The 18,755-nt window shown below is 44.7% G+C and overlaps 1 long non-coding RNA gene across 1 annotated transcript; it reads left to right on the top strand.

Annotated features, from left to right (window-relative positions):
* Window positions 1-13,128: 13,128 nt before the first annotated feature.
* LOC139185798 (uncharacterized) lies at window positions 13,129-16,360 on the top strand. The gene is made up of 3 exons (XR_011569312.1): window positions 13,129-13,220; window positions 14,214-14,289; window positions 16,090-16,360. It is a non-coding gene; the product is annotated as an uncharacterized lncRNA (long non-coding RNA).
* Window positions 16,361-18,755: the final 2,395 nt, after the last annotated feature.

The raw sequence follows: 18,755 nt of genomic DNA, 5'->3' as shown, positions 1-18,755 counted from the left end.
TATAAAGTGTCTCTGTAGACCCATCTTATGTGCTGCCTATAAGAAATTCGCTTCTTATATAAGGACACACAGAGACTGAAAGTGAAATAATGGAAAAGGGTATATTCCATGATATGGAAATCAAAGGCTAGGATAATCTATTCTTATATCAGATAAAATAGACTTTAAAACAAAGACTATAGAGGACTTCCCTGGTGGCTCAGTGGTTAAGAATCCACCTTGTAGTGCAGGGGACACGGCTTCCCTGATCAAGGAACTGAGATCCCACATGCCATGGAGCAACAGAGCCCATGATCTACAACTACTGAACCGCACATTCTGGAGCCCATGTGCCACAACTGGAGAGTCCATGAAACACAGCTGCTGGGCCCAGCAGCACAACATGATGCAACAAAGATCCTGTGCGCCGCAACTAAGACCCGATGTAGCTAAATAAATAAATAAAACAAAGACTAGCGATAAACAAAGAAGACCATTATATAATGACAAAGGGGTCGATCCTATAAGATGATATAACATTTGTAAATATTTTTGCATCAAATGTGTGTGTGTGTGTGTGTGTGTGTCGCACATGCTCAGTCATGTCTGACCCTTTGCAACCCCATGGACGGTAGCCCACCAGGCTCCTTCTTCCATGGAATTTCCCAGGCAAGAATACTGGAGTGGGTTGCCATTTCCTTCTCCAGGGGATCTTCCTGACCTAACGATCGAACCCATGTCTCTTGTGACTCCTGCAATGGCAGATGGGTTCTTTACCAGCTGAACCACCAGGGTTCGTGCATACTAAATCGCTTCATTCGTGTCCAGATTTTTGCAACCCTGTGGACTATAGTCTGCCAGGCTCCTTTGTCCATAGGATTCTCCAGGCAAGAACACTGGAGTGAGTTGCCATGCCCTCCTCCAGGGGATCTTCCCGACCCAGGGATCGAATCCACATCTCTTGTGTCCCCTGCACTGGCAGGCGGGTTTGTTACCACTAGTGCCACCTGGGAGGAACACCTAAATGTAGAAAACAAATATTATAAGACCTAAAGTGTGAAAGAGACAGCAACACAATAACAATAGGGGACTTTAATATTCCACTTTCTTCAATGAATAGATCATCCAGACAGAAAATGAACAAGGAAACAGCCTTAATCAACATGTCAGATCGTGGGAATGTAACAGAAAAATACAGAACATGCCATCCAAAAGTAACAGGATACATGTTCTTCTGAAGCACGTGTGGATTTTTTTCCCCAGTATAGATCATGTTAGGCCATAAAACAAGTCTTAATAAATTTAAGAAGATTGAAATCATAGCAAACATTTTTTTCAACCATAACGGTATGAACTAAGAATGAATTACAGTAATAAAGCTGGAAAATTCACAAATATGTGGAGATTATACTACCAACCAACCAATGATCAAAGAAGAAATCAAAAGAGAAATCAGAAAATACCTCAAGACAAGTGAATATGGAAATACAGCATACCAAAATGTATGAGTGCTGTGTGCTCAGTCATGTCCAACTGTGCGATCCCACCAGGCTTTGCAATCCCACCAGGCTCCCCTGTCTTTGGAATTCTCCAGGCAAGAATACTGGAGTGGGTTGTCATTCCTTCTCCAACCAAAATGTATGGGGTGCAGCAAGAGCCGTTCTAAGAGGGAAGCTTCTGGCAATAAATGCCTACCTCAAGAAACAAGAAATAGCTCAAATAGACAACCTTAATTTATACTTCAAGAAACTACAAGGGCTTCCCTGGTAGCTCAGTGGTAAAGAATCCGCCTGCCAATGCAGAAGACACGGGTTCAATCCCTGGTCCAGGGGGATCCCACATGCCATGGGGCAACTAAACCTGTGCGCTGTAACTACTGAAGCCTGTTCACCTAGAGCCCGTGCTCTGCAACAAGAGATGCCACAGCAATGAGAAGTCAGAGCACCATAGCAGAGTAGCCCCTGCTCATCGCAACTAAAGAAGGCCCACACACAGCAACAAAGACCCAGTGAAGCCATAAATAAAATAAATAAAAATTAAAAAAAGAAACTACAAAAAAAAGAGCAAATGAGGCCCAAAGTTGGCAGAAGGAAGGACATAGTAAAGATCAGAGTGGAAAGAAATGAAACAAAGACTTAAAAGGCAATAGAAAAGATTAAGAAAGCTAAAAGCTTTAAAGTTCTTTAAAATGATGAAGCTGCCAAACCTTTAGGTACACTCACCAAGAGAGTGAACTCAAGTAAGTAAAATCAGAAATAAATGAGGAGACTTTACAACTAATAGCACAGAAACACAAAGGGTCTTAAGCAACTACTATGGATAATTATACACCAACACATTGTATAACCTAGGGGAAAAAAATCTAAATTTCTAGAAGCATGCAACCTATCAAGATGGAATTGGGAATTCATTAGTGGTCCAGTAATTAGGACTTGGCGCTTTCAGTGCTGTGGACTGGGTTCAATCCCTGCTCAAGGAACACAGATCCCACAAGCTGTGCTACACAGCGAGGAAGGAAGGAGGAGAAAGAAACATTAATACGAATCCTTCTCCAATTCTTCCCCTAAAAAATAAAAACTAAGGCTTCCCTGTTGGCTTAGCGGTAAAGGATCTGCCTGGGCAATGCAGGAGGCTTGGGTTTGATCCCTGGTCCAGGAGGATCTTACATGCTGTGGAGCAACTGAGCCCATGCACTGCAACTACCGAATCCGCACACCTAGAACCTGTGCTCTGCAGCAAGAGGGGCCAGGGTGATGAGAGGCTCATAGCCCTCAACTAGAGAGTGGCCCTACTCACCGCAACTAGAGAAAGCTTGCCCAGCAACAGAGACCCAGCACAACCTAAATAAAATTATAAATAAAAGAGGAGGAAACACAAACTCATTTTATAAGATCAGCAGTGCTCTAATACTGAAACCAGATAGGGACACCACAAGAAAATTCCAGGACAATAAGCCTGATAAACATAGATGCAAAAATTCCCTACGAAATCAGTATACAAATGACTACTGCATTTCTAGACATTAATAATGAATTATCAGGAAGACAAATTAAGAAAATAATCCCATTTACAATCACAGTGAAAAGAATAAGCTGCCTAGGAATAAAATTTATCCGAGGAGGTGAAAGACCTATACACTGAAAACTGCAAGACATTGAGGAAATAAATTGGAGAAGATGCAAATAAATGGAAAGATACTCTGTGCTCATGGGTTGGAAAAATTAACATTGTTAAAATGTCCATAATACCCAGAGCAATCTAGAGACCTAATAAGTCCCTATCAAAATTCCAACGGCTTTTTTCATAGATATGGTACAAGCAATCATAAAATTTGTGTAGAACCACAAAAGACCCTGAATAGCTAAAGCAGTTTTGAGAAAGAAGAACAAAACTGGAGGCTCTCTGATTTCAAACTGTATTACAATGTTATAGTAATAAAAACAGCATGGCATCAGCATAAATTCAGACATGTGGATCAATGGACTATAATACAGAACCCCAAAATAATCCCACACTTACATGGTCAATTTATTTACAGAAAAGGAGCCAAGAATGTAAAATGGGGAAAGAATTGTCTCTTTAACAAATGGTGGTGGGAAAACTGGATAACCAGATGGATAAGAATAAAGCTGGACCACTAGCTTATACCACACACAAACATTAAGTCAAAATGGACTAAAAACTTGAACGTAAGACATGAAACCATAAAACTTCTAGAAGAACATGTGGGTGAAAAGTTCTTTGACATTAGTCTTGGTGATAATTTTTTGGATTTGACACCAAAAGCAAAGGCAGCAAAAATAAGTGGGACTACATCAAACTAAAAAGCTTTTGCACAACAAAGGAAACCATCAACAAAGTGAACAGGAAACCTATGGAATGGGAGAAAATACAGATCACATATCTGATAAGGGGTTAAGATCCAAAATATATGAAGAACTTATACAACTCAATAGTAAAATCACAAACAATCCGATTTATTAAAAATGGACAAAGGAAATAAATAGACATCTTTCTGAAGACATACAGATGGCCAACAGGTGCATGAAACAGAGCTTATTGTATTAACAGTACATTAAGCATCAGGGAATTGCAAATCCAAACCACAATGAGATATCACCTCAACCGGGTTGGAATGGCTATCACAGAATGGGCTAGGAATCAGACGAGAAATAACAAGTGCTGGCACGGATGTGGAGAAAAGGGAACCCTTGTGCACCATGGCAATATAAATTGATGCAGTTGCTATGGAAAACAGTATGGAGGTTCCTCAGAAACTTAAAAATAGAATATAAGATCCAGCAATTCCACTTCTGGGTGTTTGTCCAAGGGAAGGAACAACACTAACTCAGAAAGATATATGCACCCCGGTGTTCATTCTATGAACAGTATTTATGGTAGCCAACTACACACACACACACACACACACACACACACTAGAACATCACTCAATATTATTTAAAAGACAGAAAGCTTGCCATTTGTGACAACATGGATGAATCTTGAGGGCATTATGCTAAGTGACATAAGTCAGAGAAAGATAAGCACATATAATTCACTTCTATGTGGATTCTGAAAGGAAGAAAAAAAATGATCTCATAAATACAGGACATATTGGTGGTTTCTTGAGGGAGGGAGTGTGTAGAGGGCCAAACGGGTGAAGGGAGTCAAAAGGGACAAACTTCCAATAATGAAATAAGTCCTGGGAATAATGTATAGTATGGTGACTATAGTTAATAATCTATACTGTATATTTGAATGTTGCTAAGAAAGTAAACTGTAATAGTTCTCATCATCACAAGAAAAAAAAATGTAACTACATGTGGTGATGGACTTACTGTATTGATCCTTTCACAATATATACAAATACGTAATCAGATGTTGTACATCTGAAACTAGTACAATGTTATATGTCAATTATAGCTCAATTTTTTAAAAAACTATGAGAATACAGATTTCTTCTATTAAGTCAAACGTTAAAGAGACTTGCAAATGTAAGCCAATGACTCTCTTCTCACTAAAATATTTTTTTAATTTGGAAAGTAGTTACTTTTCTTTAAAAATGTTATTTATGTCAACATGCAAAGGGTTTATTATCTAAAATAAAGTTTTAATAAATACTTTTAATTTCTCAATTTCAGTTTCTAATGTAATCATATCAATAACTATACCCTAGTCAAACTGAAGCTTGTTGAAGTCTTCAATAATTTTTGTAATGGGATCCTGAGAACAGAAAGTTGTGGCCTCTTCCTCTCTTTGGTTAAAAGGCTATTTCTTAATTCTGCCCTTTTCCTCTTCAAATGCAGTTTGACTCTGGCTCTTTTGGGGACTGTATTATCTTCTTATTTTTGCCAGCTCTCATTGTATCTCTTCTTATATCTCAGACTGTTTTGTTCCTTCTGTTTCCTTCTTCGGCTAGTTCCACTGAGACCATATCTTCTTGCATCTCTCAGAGCCCTTATCTAAGATCAGCATCTGTTTCTTGTAGAAAAGTCAAAAACAGTCATGTTCAGAGAGGTCTGCTGCCTTCGGGTCTCGAGGACAGTTTTTCTCTCCTTCAGGCTCTATGTCTTTCCATTGGTCCCTTGTTGGAATTTTTCCATCACATAAGAGAGCCCTTTATTCAGATTCAGTCTTGGCCATCTGACGAGGTAAATGCAGTGTCCTCAGCCTCCCTCTTGGGTGCTGGCGGTTTTCTCTCGGGAATCGAAGCCTGCTGGACTCAAACACTCATGCTGGCGGGCCTTGTCTGGGGTGTCTCTGCACCACACTAGGGCTACTCTTCTGCTCAGCTCTCAGGATCTCTGATTAGGTTAGGCTGGAGAATCAAATGCAGCTTGCAGATCTTTGAGCAACCATTCCTAGCACCCTTCCTGGCTTTGTTTGTTTTACCACTGTTGATGTTACTTCCTCTAGCAATTAAACCTCTGAAGATGACACATGCCTTCAGCCATCCTTCTCTCTCACTGTGCTGCCGCCTTGCCATTTAGAGAGAGGCAGTAAAGGAGGATGAAACTAGGCTTTGACCTTGAAGATAATTCCTGCCTACCCAGGTAAAAGATCACCACTAACAAATAATTTGAGTAAAACAAAACTGTTTCCTTCCTGCATGGGGGATGTCTGTCCCATTCTGGCTCAGAGGGGGCAACCCAAGTGGTATGAAATCCAAGAATGTTCTAAATGCATCCCAGTGGACAATGTGGTTAGTGAAAAATCTGCCTGGAGTTTGGCTCCCAGCCTCCTCTTTGGTCATAGGGCTGTTGCCAGGTTTCATATTTGTGTGGGACTTTCTGGGAATCTTAGGGAATGCTGTGCGGGGTATCAGGTGTGTCTGGTCTGCTCCTGCACTCACCTGGGTGTCTTTGGGAGTTATATTTGTGGCTTGATGCAAAAACCTTCTCGTGTTTTTGTCTTCTTTTGTCAAGCCTGGGTAATAGCTACCTCTGTCTCATGCTCACCATGCTCCATTAGCAACTGTGGTTGCCTTTTGAGCATCTTCCAAAAGAGCCTTTCCTTGCCAAAAGGGAGAAAACTGATCATGTCTGCTCGGCCTGAAAGCTGACATTGTAGGCCATCACAAAAACCATCCTGTGCAGTGTGCAGTGGAGGAGAAACACGGGACCCGCGGCTGTGGTCCCTTTCTGACTCTCCCCTCTGGGGCCAGGTTGTGGTGTGGTTCCTGCATGCTGCTTTTGAATGAATGTCTTTGCTTCTTTGCTGGCTTGATGCAAGGAGCAGGAGCCACTTTGAAGATGCCTCAACTCGATGGGGCCCAGGTATTTACATAGTGGCCTTTCATTCTACGAACAGTGTGCGCCTCTGCAAATATTTTAGGCCTCCCTGCATGCTTGCGGGCCCCTAAGTGCCATTCATCAGCTTTTAAGTTTGTTTTGCAGGCAGCGAGCCACTGAGAGGGAGGCCTGACTCAGAGCGCAGGGGGCCTGGCTGTCTGCTGCCGCCACCTCCTACCACTGCAGACTTGGCAGGGAAGGAAGCAGTGGGTTTTACAGCTGGTGTTTTTGGTTTGGGGAAAAAAAGAAAGAGAGAGAAAAGAATTTTTAAAAAAACACCCTGCACATGAAAAATGACACTAGATGTACGTGTATATGCTGTATTTTGGACGAGAGAAACTGCATGTTTTGCATGATTCATCACTCCTCCTGATGATAGCAAACAAGGTTTGCACTCAGCTGCATGGTATTTCGGGAGTTTGTTCCAAATGCTCTGGAAAGACAGGGAGAAGAGGTTCCTCGCCCCTTCCTCAGAAGGAGGGCCGTGTCTGGGCTAGGTTAGGGCAGCCAGGCTTTACTTCTGCTCCTCTCGTCCAACTACAAAGATTCTCATTTTCCTATCAAAAACTGGGTCAGCTGCTCCATGTGTGCAGGGGGACCAGGGTGTGGGGATGGGAGAAAGCCAGGCTTTCCCGGTCTGACTTGAGCCTAGAAGTATGTGTTGACAGCGCGAGATGGGAGCGCCCTGCCCTTGCTGCCTCCCAGCAGGTGCTTTGGGCTCCCGGGAGGCGGCCGAGCATCACCAAGGCGGGGCAGCCGGCGACCAGGAACACGCAGTCTTTCTAGGATTCAGCCTTTGCAAAGTCACCAAACCATGGTGCGCTGCACTGAGGCTGACACATACTTTGGCAGGGGCGATGGGGCTTCTGCCCAGAACTGGGAGTCCCCAGGGTCAGACTGACCTTCAGGCTGCAGTTTGGCCCAGAGGAGGAAGGGCTGAACAGTGGATGGTTGGGGTGGCCTCTCTGGACAGACACTCTGGGACCACTGGGGCCACGAGAAGCAGGCTGACCCTGGGACCAAGGGCACAGTTAGGGCACCAGGGGAGAGTCTGGCAGCAGCAGGCCCAGGCACCCCACAGCCCCGCGCTCACATTTACTGTGAGCGGGGAGGACCTCTTCATGGCCTCAGTCACAGGCACACTGCAAGTTCACTGCCAAAATTAGGCAGCCCTTGGAGCCTCATACTACGGAAATTCAGAACTTCACTTTTCCAAATCTGCGTTAGATTCAAGTTGGACAAAACAGAGAGCTGAGTCCAAAAGTTAAAATAATTAACTCTACCGTTAGTTTTTATTTCTTACCTTGAGAGGCAGTTTCAAGCGTATTTGCTTTATCGGAAAATCTTAATAATAGACATTTCTCCAAAGGAGACATACGGATGACCAGTAGGTACATGAAAAGATGTTCAACCTCACTCATTTTTAGACAAATGCAAATAAAACCTATAGTGAGGTACCACTTCACACCAGTCAGAATGGCCATCATTAAAAAGTCTACAAATAAATACTAGAGAGGGTGTGGACAAAAAGGGAAAACCTACACTGTTGGTGGAAATGTAAGTTCGTGAAACCACCATGGAAAACAGTATGGAGGTTCTTCAGAAAACTAAAAAAAGAAGTATCCTATGACCCAGCAATCCTACTCCTGAGCATATACCTGGACAAAGCTATAATTCAAAAAGATATATGCACCCCAATGTTCATAGTAGCACTATCCCCACAGTAGCCAAAACATGGAAACAAACTAAATGTCTATCAACAGATGAATGGATCAAGAAGATGTGGTACACAGATACAATGGAATACTGCATGTGTGCATGCCCAGTCACTTCAGTCGTGTCCAACCCTTTGAGACCCCATGGACTGTAGACCGCCATGGATAGAGACTCCTCTGTCCATGGAATTCTCCAGGCAAGAATACTGGAGTGGGTTGCCATGTCCTCCACCAGGGGGTCTTCCCGACCCAGGGATCAAACCCACATCTCATGTCTCCCGCATTGGTGACGAGGTCTTTACCACTAGTGCCACCTGGGAAGCCCACAATGGAATACTATTCAGCTATAAAAAATAAAATAATGCCATCTGCAGAAACATGGATGCAACCAGGGACTATCTGACTAAGTGAAGCAAGTCAGAAAAAGACAAATACCGTATGATATCACTTACATGTAAAATCTAAAATACGGCATAAATGAACTTAGCTACAAAACAGAAACAGACTCACAGACGTAGAGGTCAGGCTTGTGGTTACCAAGAGGGAGAGGGGAGAGAGAAGGATGAACTAGGAATTTGGGGTTAGTAGATGCAAACGATTACACTTAGAATGGATAACAAAGAAGGTCCACTGTGTAGTATAGGGAACTATGTCTAATCTCCTGGGATAAACCATAATGAAAAAAGAATATTTACAAAAGAATGTATGTACGTATATAACTGAGTCACTTTGCTGTACAGCAGAAATTAGTACATTATAATCAACATTATTTAATTAACTTCAATTAAGAGTTGTTAAGGTTAAAAATGTATCTGTGTCATAAAATATGATATTATCTTTGCTTCTCTTAACATATAAAACACAACCGATATTGTATTAAGCCTTGAAAATGTGCTAGTGTACCACAGTTGAAAATAAACACAATCTGAGGATTTTCCTGGTGGTCCAAAGGTTAAGAATCTGCCTGCCAATGCAAGGGACACAGGTTCGAGCCTTGATCCAAGAAGATCCCACATGCCACTGAGGAACCAAGTCTGTGCACCACGACTACTGGGCCTGTGCTCTAGACCCGCGAGCCACAACTGCCAAAGCCAACAGGCTCTAGAACCGACGCTCTGCAACAAGAGAAGCCACTGCAGTGAGAAGCCTGTGCGCTGCAACAAAGAGTAGCCCCTGCTCATAGCAACTAGAGAATGCCCCCGAGCAGCAATGAAGACTCAGTACAGCCAAAAAGAAATACATTGATAAAATTTTTAAAAAAATAAATACCCATATTGAAGGCATAAAATTGACAATAAATTTCAATTTATATAGAAAAAAATATTTGCCTTGTAATAATATTCTAAGGTTAATTTGTTGTGTGGGTTTTCTGTATGTGTATTTTATTTGGTAATAAGATAGTTAAGAAAAATAAAAGTCCTCTGCAGAAGAACTAGCAATTGAGTAGCCCCTAAAAGCTAATATTGGTTCCCAAGTGAAATGAAAGTTGCTGAGTTGTGTCCGACTCTTTGAGACCTCATGGACTGTACAGTCCGTAGAATTCTCCAGGCCAGAATACTGAAGTGGGTAGCCTTTCCCTTCTCCAGGGGATCTTCCCAACCCAGGGATTGAACCCAGGTCTCCTGCATTGCAGGCAGATTCTTTACCAGCTGGGCCACAAGGGAAGGCCAAGAATACTGGAGTTGGTAGCCTATCCCTTTTCCAGTGGATCTTCCCAACCTAGGAATTGAACCGGGGCCTCCTGCATCGCGGGCAGATTCTTAACCAACTCTACCGTTATTAGCAATAGTTACCACAGACCTATTCATGCAACCCACATTCACCTGGCCCCACTAGGCTGTGGCTTGACAGACACATGTACTGGTCAGGGTGACCCATGGAACACCCTCCCCCCACTGCCTCATCTTGCAATTAGGTGTGGCCACCTGCCTATATCTGGCCAATGGACAATGAGTGGAAATGACCTAGAGAGACATTTAAGAGTCAGCTCTTAGTGTGACCCTCCTGTGTTCTCTCCACACACCCACAGCAGTGCACAGCCCTCCTTCAGGGCAATCCTAGAAGCCACCCACTAAGGTGAAGAACCATGAGGGGAAAGCAGATTGGGTCACTGAGTCACTACAAAATGAACAGCTGACATGGGGAACAGCCTGAGTCAGAAACTGGATGAATAAGAAAAAATAAATCTTGGTATTTGGCCAATATAATTTTGGATTTTTTTTTTTTTAACCACCAAAGACTGTCCTGACTGATACAAAGACAGCAGCAGTTTCTATGAGAAAGTTTCAAATGAGACAAAAAGTCAGCTTCACTCAAATGAAAGGAAGACAAAAAGGTGACCAGAGGATGACCCCTCCCCTTCTAATGGCTCTTGCACATCCTTCTCTGGTCTCCGGAGAGACTTCAGGGGCTTCTCAAGCCTCAGTACAGCCTAGAGAAGAGGCAAAACTCCGCTGAGCAGCCTTTCTTGATTCATGAGGAGGTGGTGGAGGGGGCAGTGGATGAGGAGATGAAGACCCCGCTCTGCCCTGCCCTTCAGGCCTCCCCACCGTGTTTGCTCTGTGACCTTGGGCAAGCTGCTCCACCTCTCTCTACTTCAGCCTACACCCCCTTAGGTGTGACGGTCCCCACCAGCCTGGGGTGGCAGCAGAACAGATGACCTCTGCTGCCTAAGGGTGATGGGATGAGATGGTGGCTGGAGAGACGATCCCCTGCACTCAGCATTCTTGTTCTCATGCAGAAGTGTCCCTGGGGTACCTGGCAGTGCTGAAGTCTGTTACTATCAAACCGAGAGGGCAGTACAGAGAAGATGTCCCAAAGCCAAGAGCCTGCGTGTCCCCTGGGTGCCATCCGCAACACCCTAGAGATAAGTGCACTTGCCGCGTCCGTGATCTGAAAATGACCCCAACTATCCCAGGATGTCATCTTGCTCTTGTGATCAAAAGCACAACGTTGCTGTCACACACAAGCAGGGGCATTTACCTGAGAAAGACCAAGAAAAATCTAGAAAGCCCTAAATGTCTCTAAAGAGCAGACTGGTTAAATTTGGATATATCCATGTTATGAACTACTATGCAACCATTTAAAGGCCAGGCGGCTGTCTCCATACTAACGATAAAACCATCCAACACTGTATTGAATGAAAGAAAGCCCAGTGCGTGCAGTAAGGAAAGCACACGGCCACTGCACACGCACACATTTAGACACACAAGCATGTACACGTCTTTGTGTGTATTCTCTACAGCTGGAAGGCAACACCACCAATCAATAGTGGTGGCTGCAGTGCACTGGGATCTGATGAGACAGAACTAATTTTAATTGTAAACTCTTTCATCCTATCTTTTAACATGTGAAAGTGAAAGTGCTAGTCACTCAGTCGTGTCCGACTCTGTGCGACCCCATGGACTGTAGCCCGCCAGGCTCCTCTGTCCATGGGATTCTCCAAGGAAGAACACTGGAGTGGATTGCCATTCCCTTCTCTAGGGGATCTTCCCAACTCAGGGATCAAACCCGGGTCTCCTACATTGCAGGCAGATTCTTTACCATCTGAGCCACCAGGGAAGCCCATCTTTTACCATATATAGGTACATTTGGTTTTCCTTACCCTTATAGTTGACTCATCGGAAAAGACTCTGATGCTGGGAGGGATTGGGGGCAGGAGGAGAAGGGGACGACAGAGGATGAGATGGCTGGATGGCATCACTGACTCGATGGACTGAGTCTGAGTGAACTCCGGGAGCTGGTGATGGACGGGGAGGCCTGGCGTGCTGCGATTCATGGGGTCGCAAAGAGTCAGACATGACTGAGCGACTGATCTGATCTGATCTGATAGTTTTTTGTCAAAGAAAGCAAACACTGGCTTTGGATTGCAATCCTAGATTTCAAGCCAAGCTTCATGTCATCATAGCTGGTGATCTCGGGCAAACCTCAGTTTCCTCATCTGTAAAATGGGGTAACAGTAGTGCCTCCCTCACTGGATTGTTGTGAGGATTAAATGAGATCATGCGTAAGAGTTGTTTAGCCCAGGGCCTGGCACCCATTAAGCATTCTTGGCATCCATTCATGATACCCATTAAAGCTATTTTTGATCAAGCACAAAGCTCAATGTCCATTTGACCACAGGGCCCAGATATCTGACAGAATCATTAAGACCATTCCTTGAAGAGCGAGTGTTGGTATTGGTTTTAATATTTTATCACCTGGCAGCATCTTCTGGAAAACACTCATTTGCCTCTTCCTGTGCCCTGCCCAGGCTGCTGTTAACAGTCTCCAAAGCCTTCTTTAAAAGTGTGCTTCTCCATATGGTTTCCTAAAACTCCCACTCAATAGACAGGGTTGATGTATAGCTGGGTGGACATCCTTTTCTCCTTGAGCTTTTACAGAGGATGTGAGGGGAAGGGCTCTTCTTACCAATTAGAGAGAAAAGACTCTTGAAGCCATTATGTGTCTGACACCAATTCAATTACCCCGTCCGTGGCCTGTGCAGCTCAGCACTTCCTCAACTTCATTAGTGCTGCAGCGCTGCCCCATCCACCCTTCTCTGAAAGTCCTACACCACAGAGGACAAACTCCATTGTGACAAGTCACTGCAGCATTTCTACCTCCTGAAAAAAAGGGGCCTCCCAGGCTGAGAGGAGGGCCCACGTGAGGTTGGGGGGCCCAGTACAACCCTACCCCAGCCTGTTTCCCATCACTGAGTTTCAAGCGATCTTAGAAACAACCTTGGTGCTCCCAGGTAGGTGAACACATCTCCACGCGGGGAGGGTGGGCCACCCCAGTTCCCAGGGGACAGAAGCTCCTGCCTTTGGGACCCTTTCAGACTGCACATTGGTGGTTCATCTGTATCCTTCATGATAAACTGGTAAACAAATTCAGAGGGGGTAAAGAAAGAAAAAAGGAGGGCCAAAGAGTGAAGACAAAAGAGAGCTGGAGAGAGAAAAGTGAAAGTGAAAGTCGCTCAGTCATGTCAGACTCTTTGTGACCCCATGGACTGTAGTCTACCAGGCTTCTCCATCCATGGGATTCTCCAGGCAAGAATACTGGAGTGGGTTGCCATTTCCTTCTCCAGGGGGGATATTCCCAACCCAGGGATCAAACCCGGGTCTCCCGCATTGGAGGCAGACGCTTTAACCTCTGAGCCACCAGGGAAGCCAGGGAGAGAGAAATGTTCCCTAAATAATTAGGGAAAGAAGCAAAAGCACAACATACACGAAGACACAGAGGAAATTCTATTCAGCTGATTATCGTTTCTAGTAAAAGACTGACTGTGATTTGTGGTAAATACTCTCTGGAATAAAAGCAAAAGAGGAGGAAACCGAGGCTTAGAGAGGTCAAGTAATTGACAAGGTTAAGTGACAAACCCAGTTTTCTCATCTGATCAAAATGATCCCTGAAAGTCCTTCCTCTAAGAAAAAGTAAAAATATAAACTTCTGTTTCTGGGGGACTTGCCTGGTGGTCCAGTGGCTAAGACTTCATGCTCCTAACGTAGGATGCCCGGGTTCAATCTCTGGTCAGGGAACTAGATGCCACATGTCCCAACTAAGAGTTCACATGCCACCACTAAAGCTCCTGCATGCTGCAACGAAGACTCAGTGCATAAGTGTTTTTAAAAATAAAAAGCAAACTAAAAAATTACTTCTGTTTATTTTAAATAATAAATATTTATTTATAAATAAATACATTAAAAAAAATAAAACTAAAAGATAAACTTCTGTTTCTGTTCTGCAGTCTTAAGAAATTCAGCACCATTTCCAGGAACAGAAGCAGCCTGTTGTACACCTTCCTTTGCTGCACAAAACTATAAGTGAGTAATTTTTGTATTGAAAGTGAAAGTGCTAGTGGCTCAGTCGTGTCTGACTCTTTCCAACCCCCTGGACTATAGCCTGCCAGGCTCCTCTGTCCATGGGATTCTCCAAGCAAGAATACTGGAGTGGGTTGCCAATCCCTTCTCCAGGGGATCTTCCTGACCCAGGAATCGAACCCAGATCTCCCACAATGCAGGCAGATTCCTTACCATCTGAGCCACCAGGGAAGCCCATTTGTTTATCAGTCACATTAAAAACTGAACATTACACTAAATAAAAAAAGCAACAACTTAAGAACATGGGTTGTATAGTCTACTTTGTCTTACTCTTTTTGTAAGCAAAATGGCTCTAGTCTATCCTACTGCTCAACAGAGCCTGGCCACAGCTGCTTTGCTTGTCTATTGTACCAAAGATTATAAGAGGCTTACGGAAAGGAACTGTGCCTTACACAGCCATCAAGCATCCATTCACAACCTGATTGCTGAGAGTAGGAAGTGCATCCCAGGGAGACTGTGTTTTTACAAGCTGCGATCATGGAACCAAGGGAATGCTCTTGGAAGCCCTGGTTGGCACTGAGGGATAGGGTGCTTGCCTTTGAAAAGACCACTGGGCTTGGACCGTGAGCATCTTGGCATCATCCACAACACAGTAGAGACCAGAGGCCCTTCCCCTTCCGGGCAGCTGTGAGCTACTGGATTCATACAGAACCATGGAGGAAACGGAGACCATCTGCCTCCTGAACTAGGACTGAAAGTGAACTCCTCGCTGCCATAGCCAGTGGAAGCTCAGAGTTCTACTTAATAAGGGGGACAAAGTAATTATGATGGCTCTGTATCAATAGTCAGGAACTAAAAGTCATATCAACTACATTTGTATCCCTGGGGCCCAGCAGAAATCTTGGCACACAGTAGATGTATAATGCATGAATAGCCAATCCTTGTGAGATCTTCAGTCATCAGATGAAAATTCATTTCCTTTTCATAAGTTCTACTATTTTCAGAAGTAGAGAGTGGGCTCTCACCATTTAGAAAATTGTTTACTCCCATGAGAGAATAGAAATTCTTCCTTGTATCACATACTACTCCCCTGCTCCATCCCTCCTATGGCTTCCCGTCTCACTCTGAAGAAAATCAGAGTTCTCACTGTGACCCTCAGTCCTACAAGGTCTTGCCCCCACTGTCTCTCTGACCTCATCTCCTACCACCCTTCCCCTCTTTTACTCCCTCAAGCCACACTGGCCTCCTTGGTGTTCCCCAGACATGCTCCTGCCTCAGGACCTTTGCACTTGCTATTCCATCTGCCTGAAATGCTCTGCCTTGAAATCTATGCCTGGCTTCATCCTTGACTTCCTGTAGGTCTCTGCTCTATACTTCCACTTCAGAAAAGCTTTCCCAGGTCACTTTATCTAACACAGTGGCCCCTCTCCATCTCCCCATCTCACATTCAATGCTTACACTACTTTATCTTCATAACATTTAGATTTTATATATATAGATAGATAGATATAGATATGATGCTATTATTTATTTGTAGCCTGTTTCCTCATGAGAGCAATAAGGGAAAAGATCTTATCTGATTCCCTCCTGAATCCCCAATGCTTAGAACAGTTCCTGGCACATAGCAGAAACTCAAGAAATATTTGTTGATTAAATGAGTGAAGTTAACCAACAAATTTGATGGCCAAGGCTACCATACCTCCTATGGTTCTCTCCAAGTGAGATTTGATTGGTATAAATTTCAGAAACAGAATATTAGAGCCAGAGGAGATCTTTTGAGATGGTCAATTTCTGCCCTTGTAGGGCCCTGCAGGGGCCGGAGCGTGGACACCCAACACCTGCATGAGGCCTGGAACTTCCCGCTGATGGTAAGGAAGCCACCTTGATGGAGAGAGATTCCCAGCCCGGTATTCTGTGGTGTGTCTTCTCTACCATCACTAGCCTCAGAGCAAGAGGGAAATCTCATAGATGGTGAGCACCGTTCTGAGAAAATACATTCGGGAAATCCTGGCTAAGGCCAGTTTCCTTACTTCCCAAGGCTGAGGTAAGCATCTGTGCCTTGTGATTTTCCCAGGTGGGGTGACTTTAGATTCTTTTCTCAAACCTTTTTTAACCCTTTTCTGGAGAACTGTTTTTGTGGGATTTGTGTACTCTGGAACACAATTTGGAAAACACTGGTCTCATGCTTTCTTCCTCCCAAAGTGCCATCTGAAGGTATGTGAGAGGACTGCCGGTTGCTTTGCTTACCTAAAGAACCCAGAGATGGGACTTTTCTTTGCCACAAAGCCAGGCTCGCCAGCATTCTCCATCTCTTGGAGGAACCCCAAAGCACACTGCTTTCTACATACTTTCTACATACTTTCTGCCTCCTTCAAGGTCCCCTAGACCTGAACCAGCTCCTTTCAGCATCTCTGTGCTCCCCACACGTCTCACCAGGCTCATCTTTCCCTCTTCCAAGCATCGCCTTCACCACCTGCCTCCCGCCTATCTCCTGAGGCCCAGCTGGGAGTCCCAGCTGGAAGTGCCCCTCTGCCATGCCCTGCAGGTAGCCACCTTGCAGGGAAGCACTAAATAGCTGGTGAGCCTCTTAAAGGAGACAAGCAGGTTCCTGAACAGTATGTAAAATACGGACACATTGCTGGCAAGTTCACATCCGTCTACACAGAGAAAGAAGAGACTGGGAGATGTCTGTACCATTCACAAGGGTGATGGTAGTTATCTCTGGGCAGTGGGCTCTGGGGTGGTTTTTCCCTCCTTTTTAGATTAGCTGTATTCTTAATTTTTTCCATGTGTGTTTTAAAGGGAAAAAAACTCAAATAAGTGTCACAGACTCTACAGCTCTCATCCCATTCCTCAGTCACCGCGTGACCTCAGAGCACGCAGCCTCTCGAGTTCCTCATCTCAGAGACGCCCCACCTCGCTCCCTCTCTGAGGTTCTCCGGGAACCACCTCTGTTCTGTCTCTAGATTGCAAGCAGCTGGAAAGCAAGCAAGCTCCTCCGTGTCCCACCTCAGCATCCTCCCGCAGGCCCGTGCAATGCCTTGCACGCTGCAGCGTTGTGATTTTTTATTACTGCAGGTGCTAAATAAATCCTCAGTGACGGAGCCCAGAGCCAAACACATTTATCCTTGTCACCTCTCCAATTCTGTGCAGCTGGAATGGAGCCCAAGGCGCAGGAGATGCAATAAATCTGCTCTCTGGGCTCCACCCGTTTCTCCACCAAGCAGATGTGGTCGCCGGGAGCCAAGGCTGGAGGACAGGACTGAGGCCCTGTGAGTTGGGAGTCCCAGGGAAGGGCTGGCCAGCTCCACAAATTCCCCTCCCAGGAGGTGTGAGAGTTGGCTTTTGGCAGTGATTTCCCCAGAAGGAAGGAATGAGGCCCTGACCAGGTGCAAAGGCAGCAGGTAAGAGTCATGCCTGGACTCAGCCCTGCCTCATCCTGAGGTCCCTACCACTGTGAGCCAGGACAATTCCTGTTACTGCTCGGGCCTCACTTTCCCCATCTGTGAAAAGGGACAATAGCACCTCTGTTTTGGATTATCATGAGAATTAAATGAGATTATGGATGTATAATCTAGCACATAGCGAGTGCTTATAATGATCAAGTGGTATCTCTTAAAATGGTTTGAGAGACTTCCCTGGTGGTCCTTAAGACTTTGCCTTCCAAAGCAGGGGTTGTAGGTTCCATCCCTGGTTGGGGAGCTAAGATCCCACATGCCTCACAGCCCAAAAACCAAAACATAAAACAGAAGCAATAATACAATATTGTAACAAATTCAATAAAAACTTTAAAAATGGTCTACACCAAAAAAAAAAAAAAGATGGTTTGAGGGTCCAAAGCTAGTCCTAAATGAGAAAGTAGCCTCTAGGTGGCTTAGCATTCAGGGCTGGCTTACTGCCTAGGAGCCCCCGCTACCTGCAGGGCTATCCAAGCTGCTCTGGATGTAATTCATTTAAAGCAAGATCCAGTATTGACACTGGGGGCCCCATCTTCCTCCTGTGCTGTACAGCCCTGAGTGGATTGATGAAGCAAGAACTGTCTGTGGTACATTTTTTTGTGTGCCAGACATCTGCTAGGTATTCCACATCCTTTGCACAGGGAGGACATCCGTCAGGGTACAGACGAATAGACTGGGTCCAAAGATACACAAAACGGTAAGTGGTGGCACGGGGACCAAGTGCTGCTGAGTTACTCTGCTGGAAGTCTGCTCACCCCTATTTTGTTTTGCAGACTCTGGAATTTTCCATGCCATTTGTTTTACGCCATTTGTAGCAAAAGCGTCTCAATGCATCTTGGGAAGGAATGTGCTAATGGTACTATATACAAACTCGCTTCTCCCACATCTTAGCCACACAAAATGCCACGCCTTTAAGTAATTCTGAAACATTCTTCTCAGGATATTTGTGGCACAGGGCGGAAGCCGTTATTGCCTCCTGGCAGCTGTGTTGCTCTAGGTTGCTGCTGCTGC

This window comes from Bos indicus, chromosome 11, assembly GCF_029378745.1.
Source record: "Bos indicus isolate NIAB-ARS_2022 breed Sahiwal x Tharparkar chromosome 11, NIAB-ARS_B.indTharparkar_mat_pri_1.0, whole genome shotgun sequence".
NCBI lineage: Eukaryota > Metazoa > Chordata > Mammalia > Artiodactyla > Bovidae > Bos > Bos indicus.
This window is presented reverse-complemented; position numbering and strand designations above follow the sequence as displayed.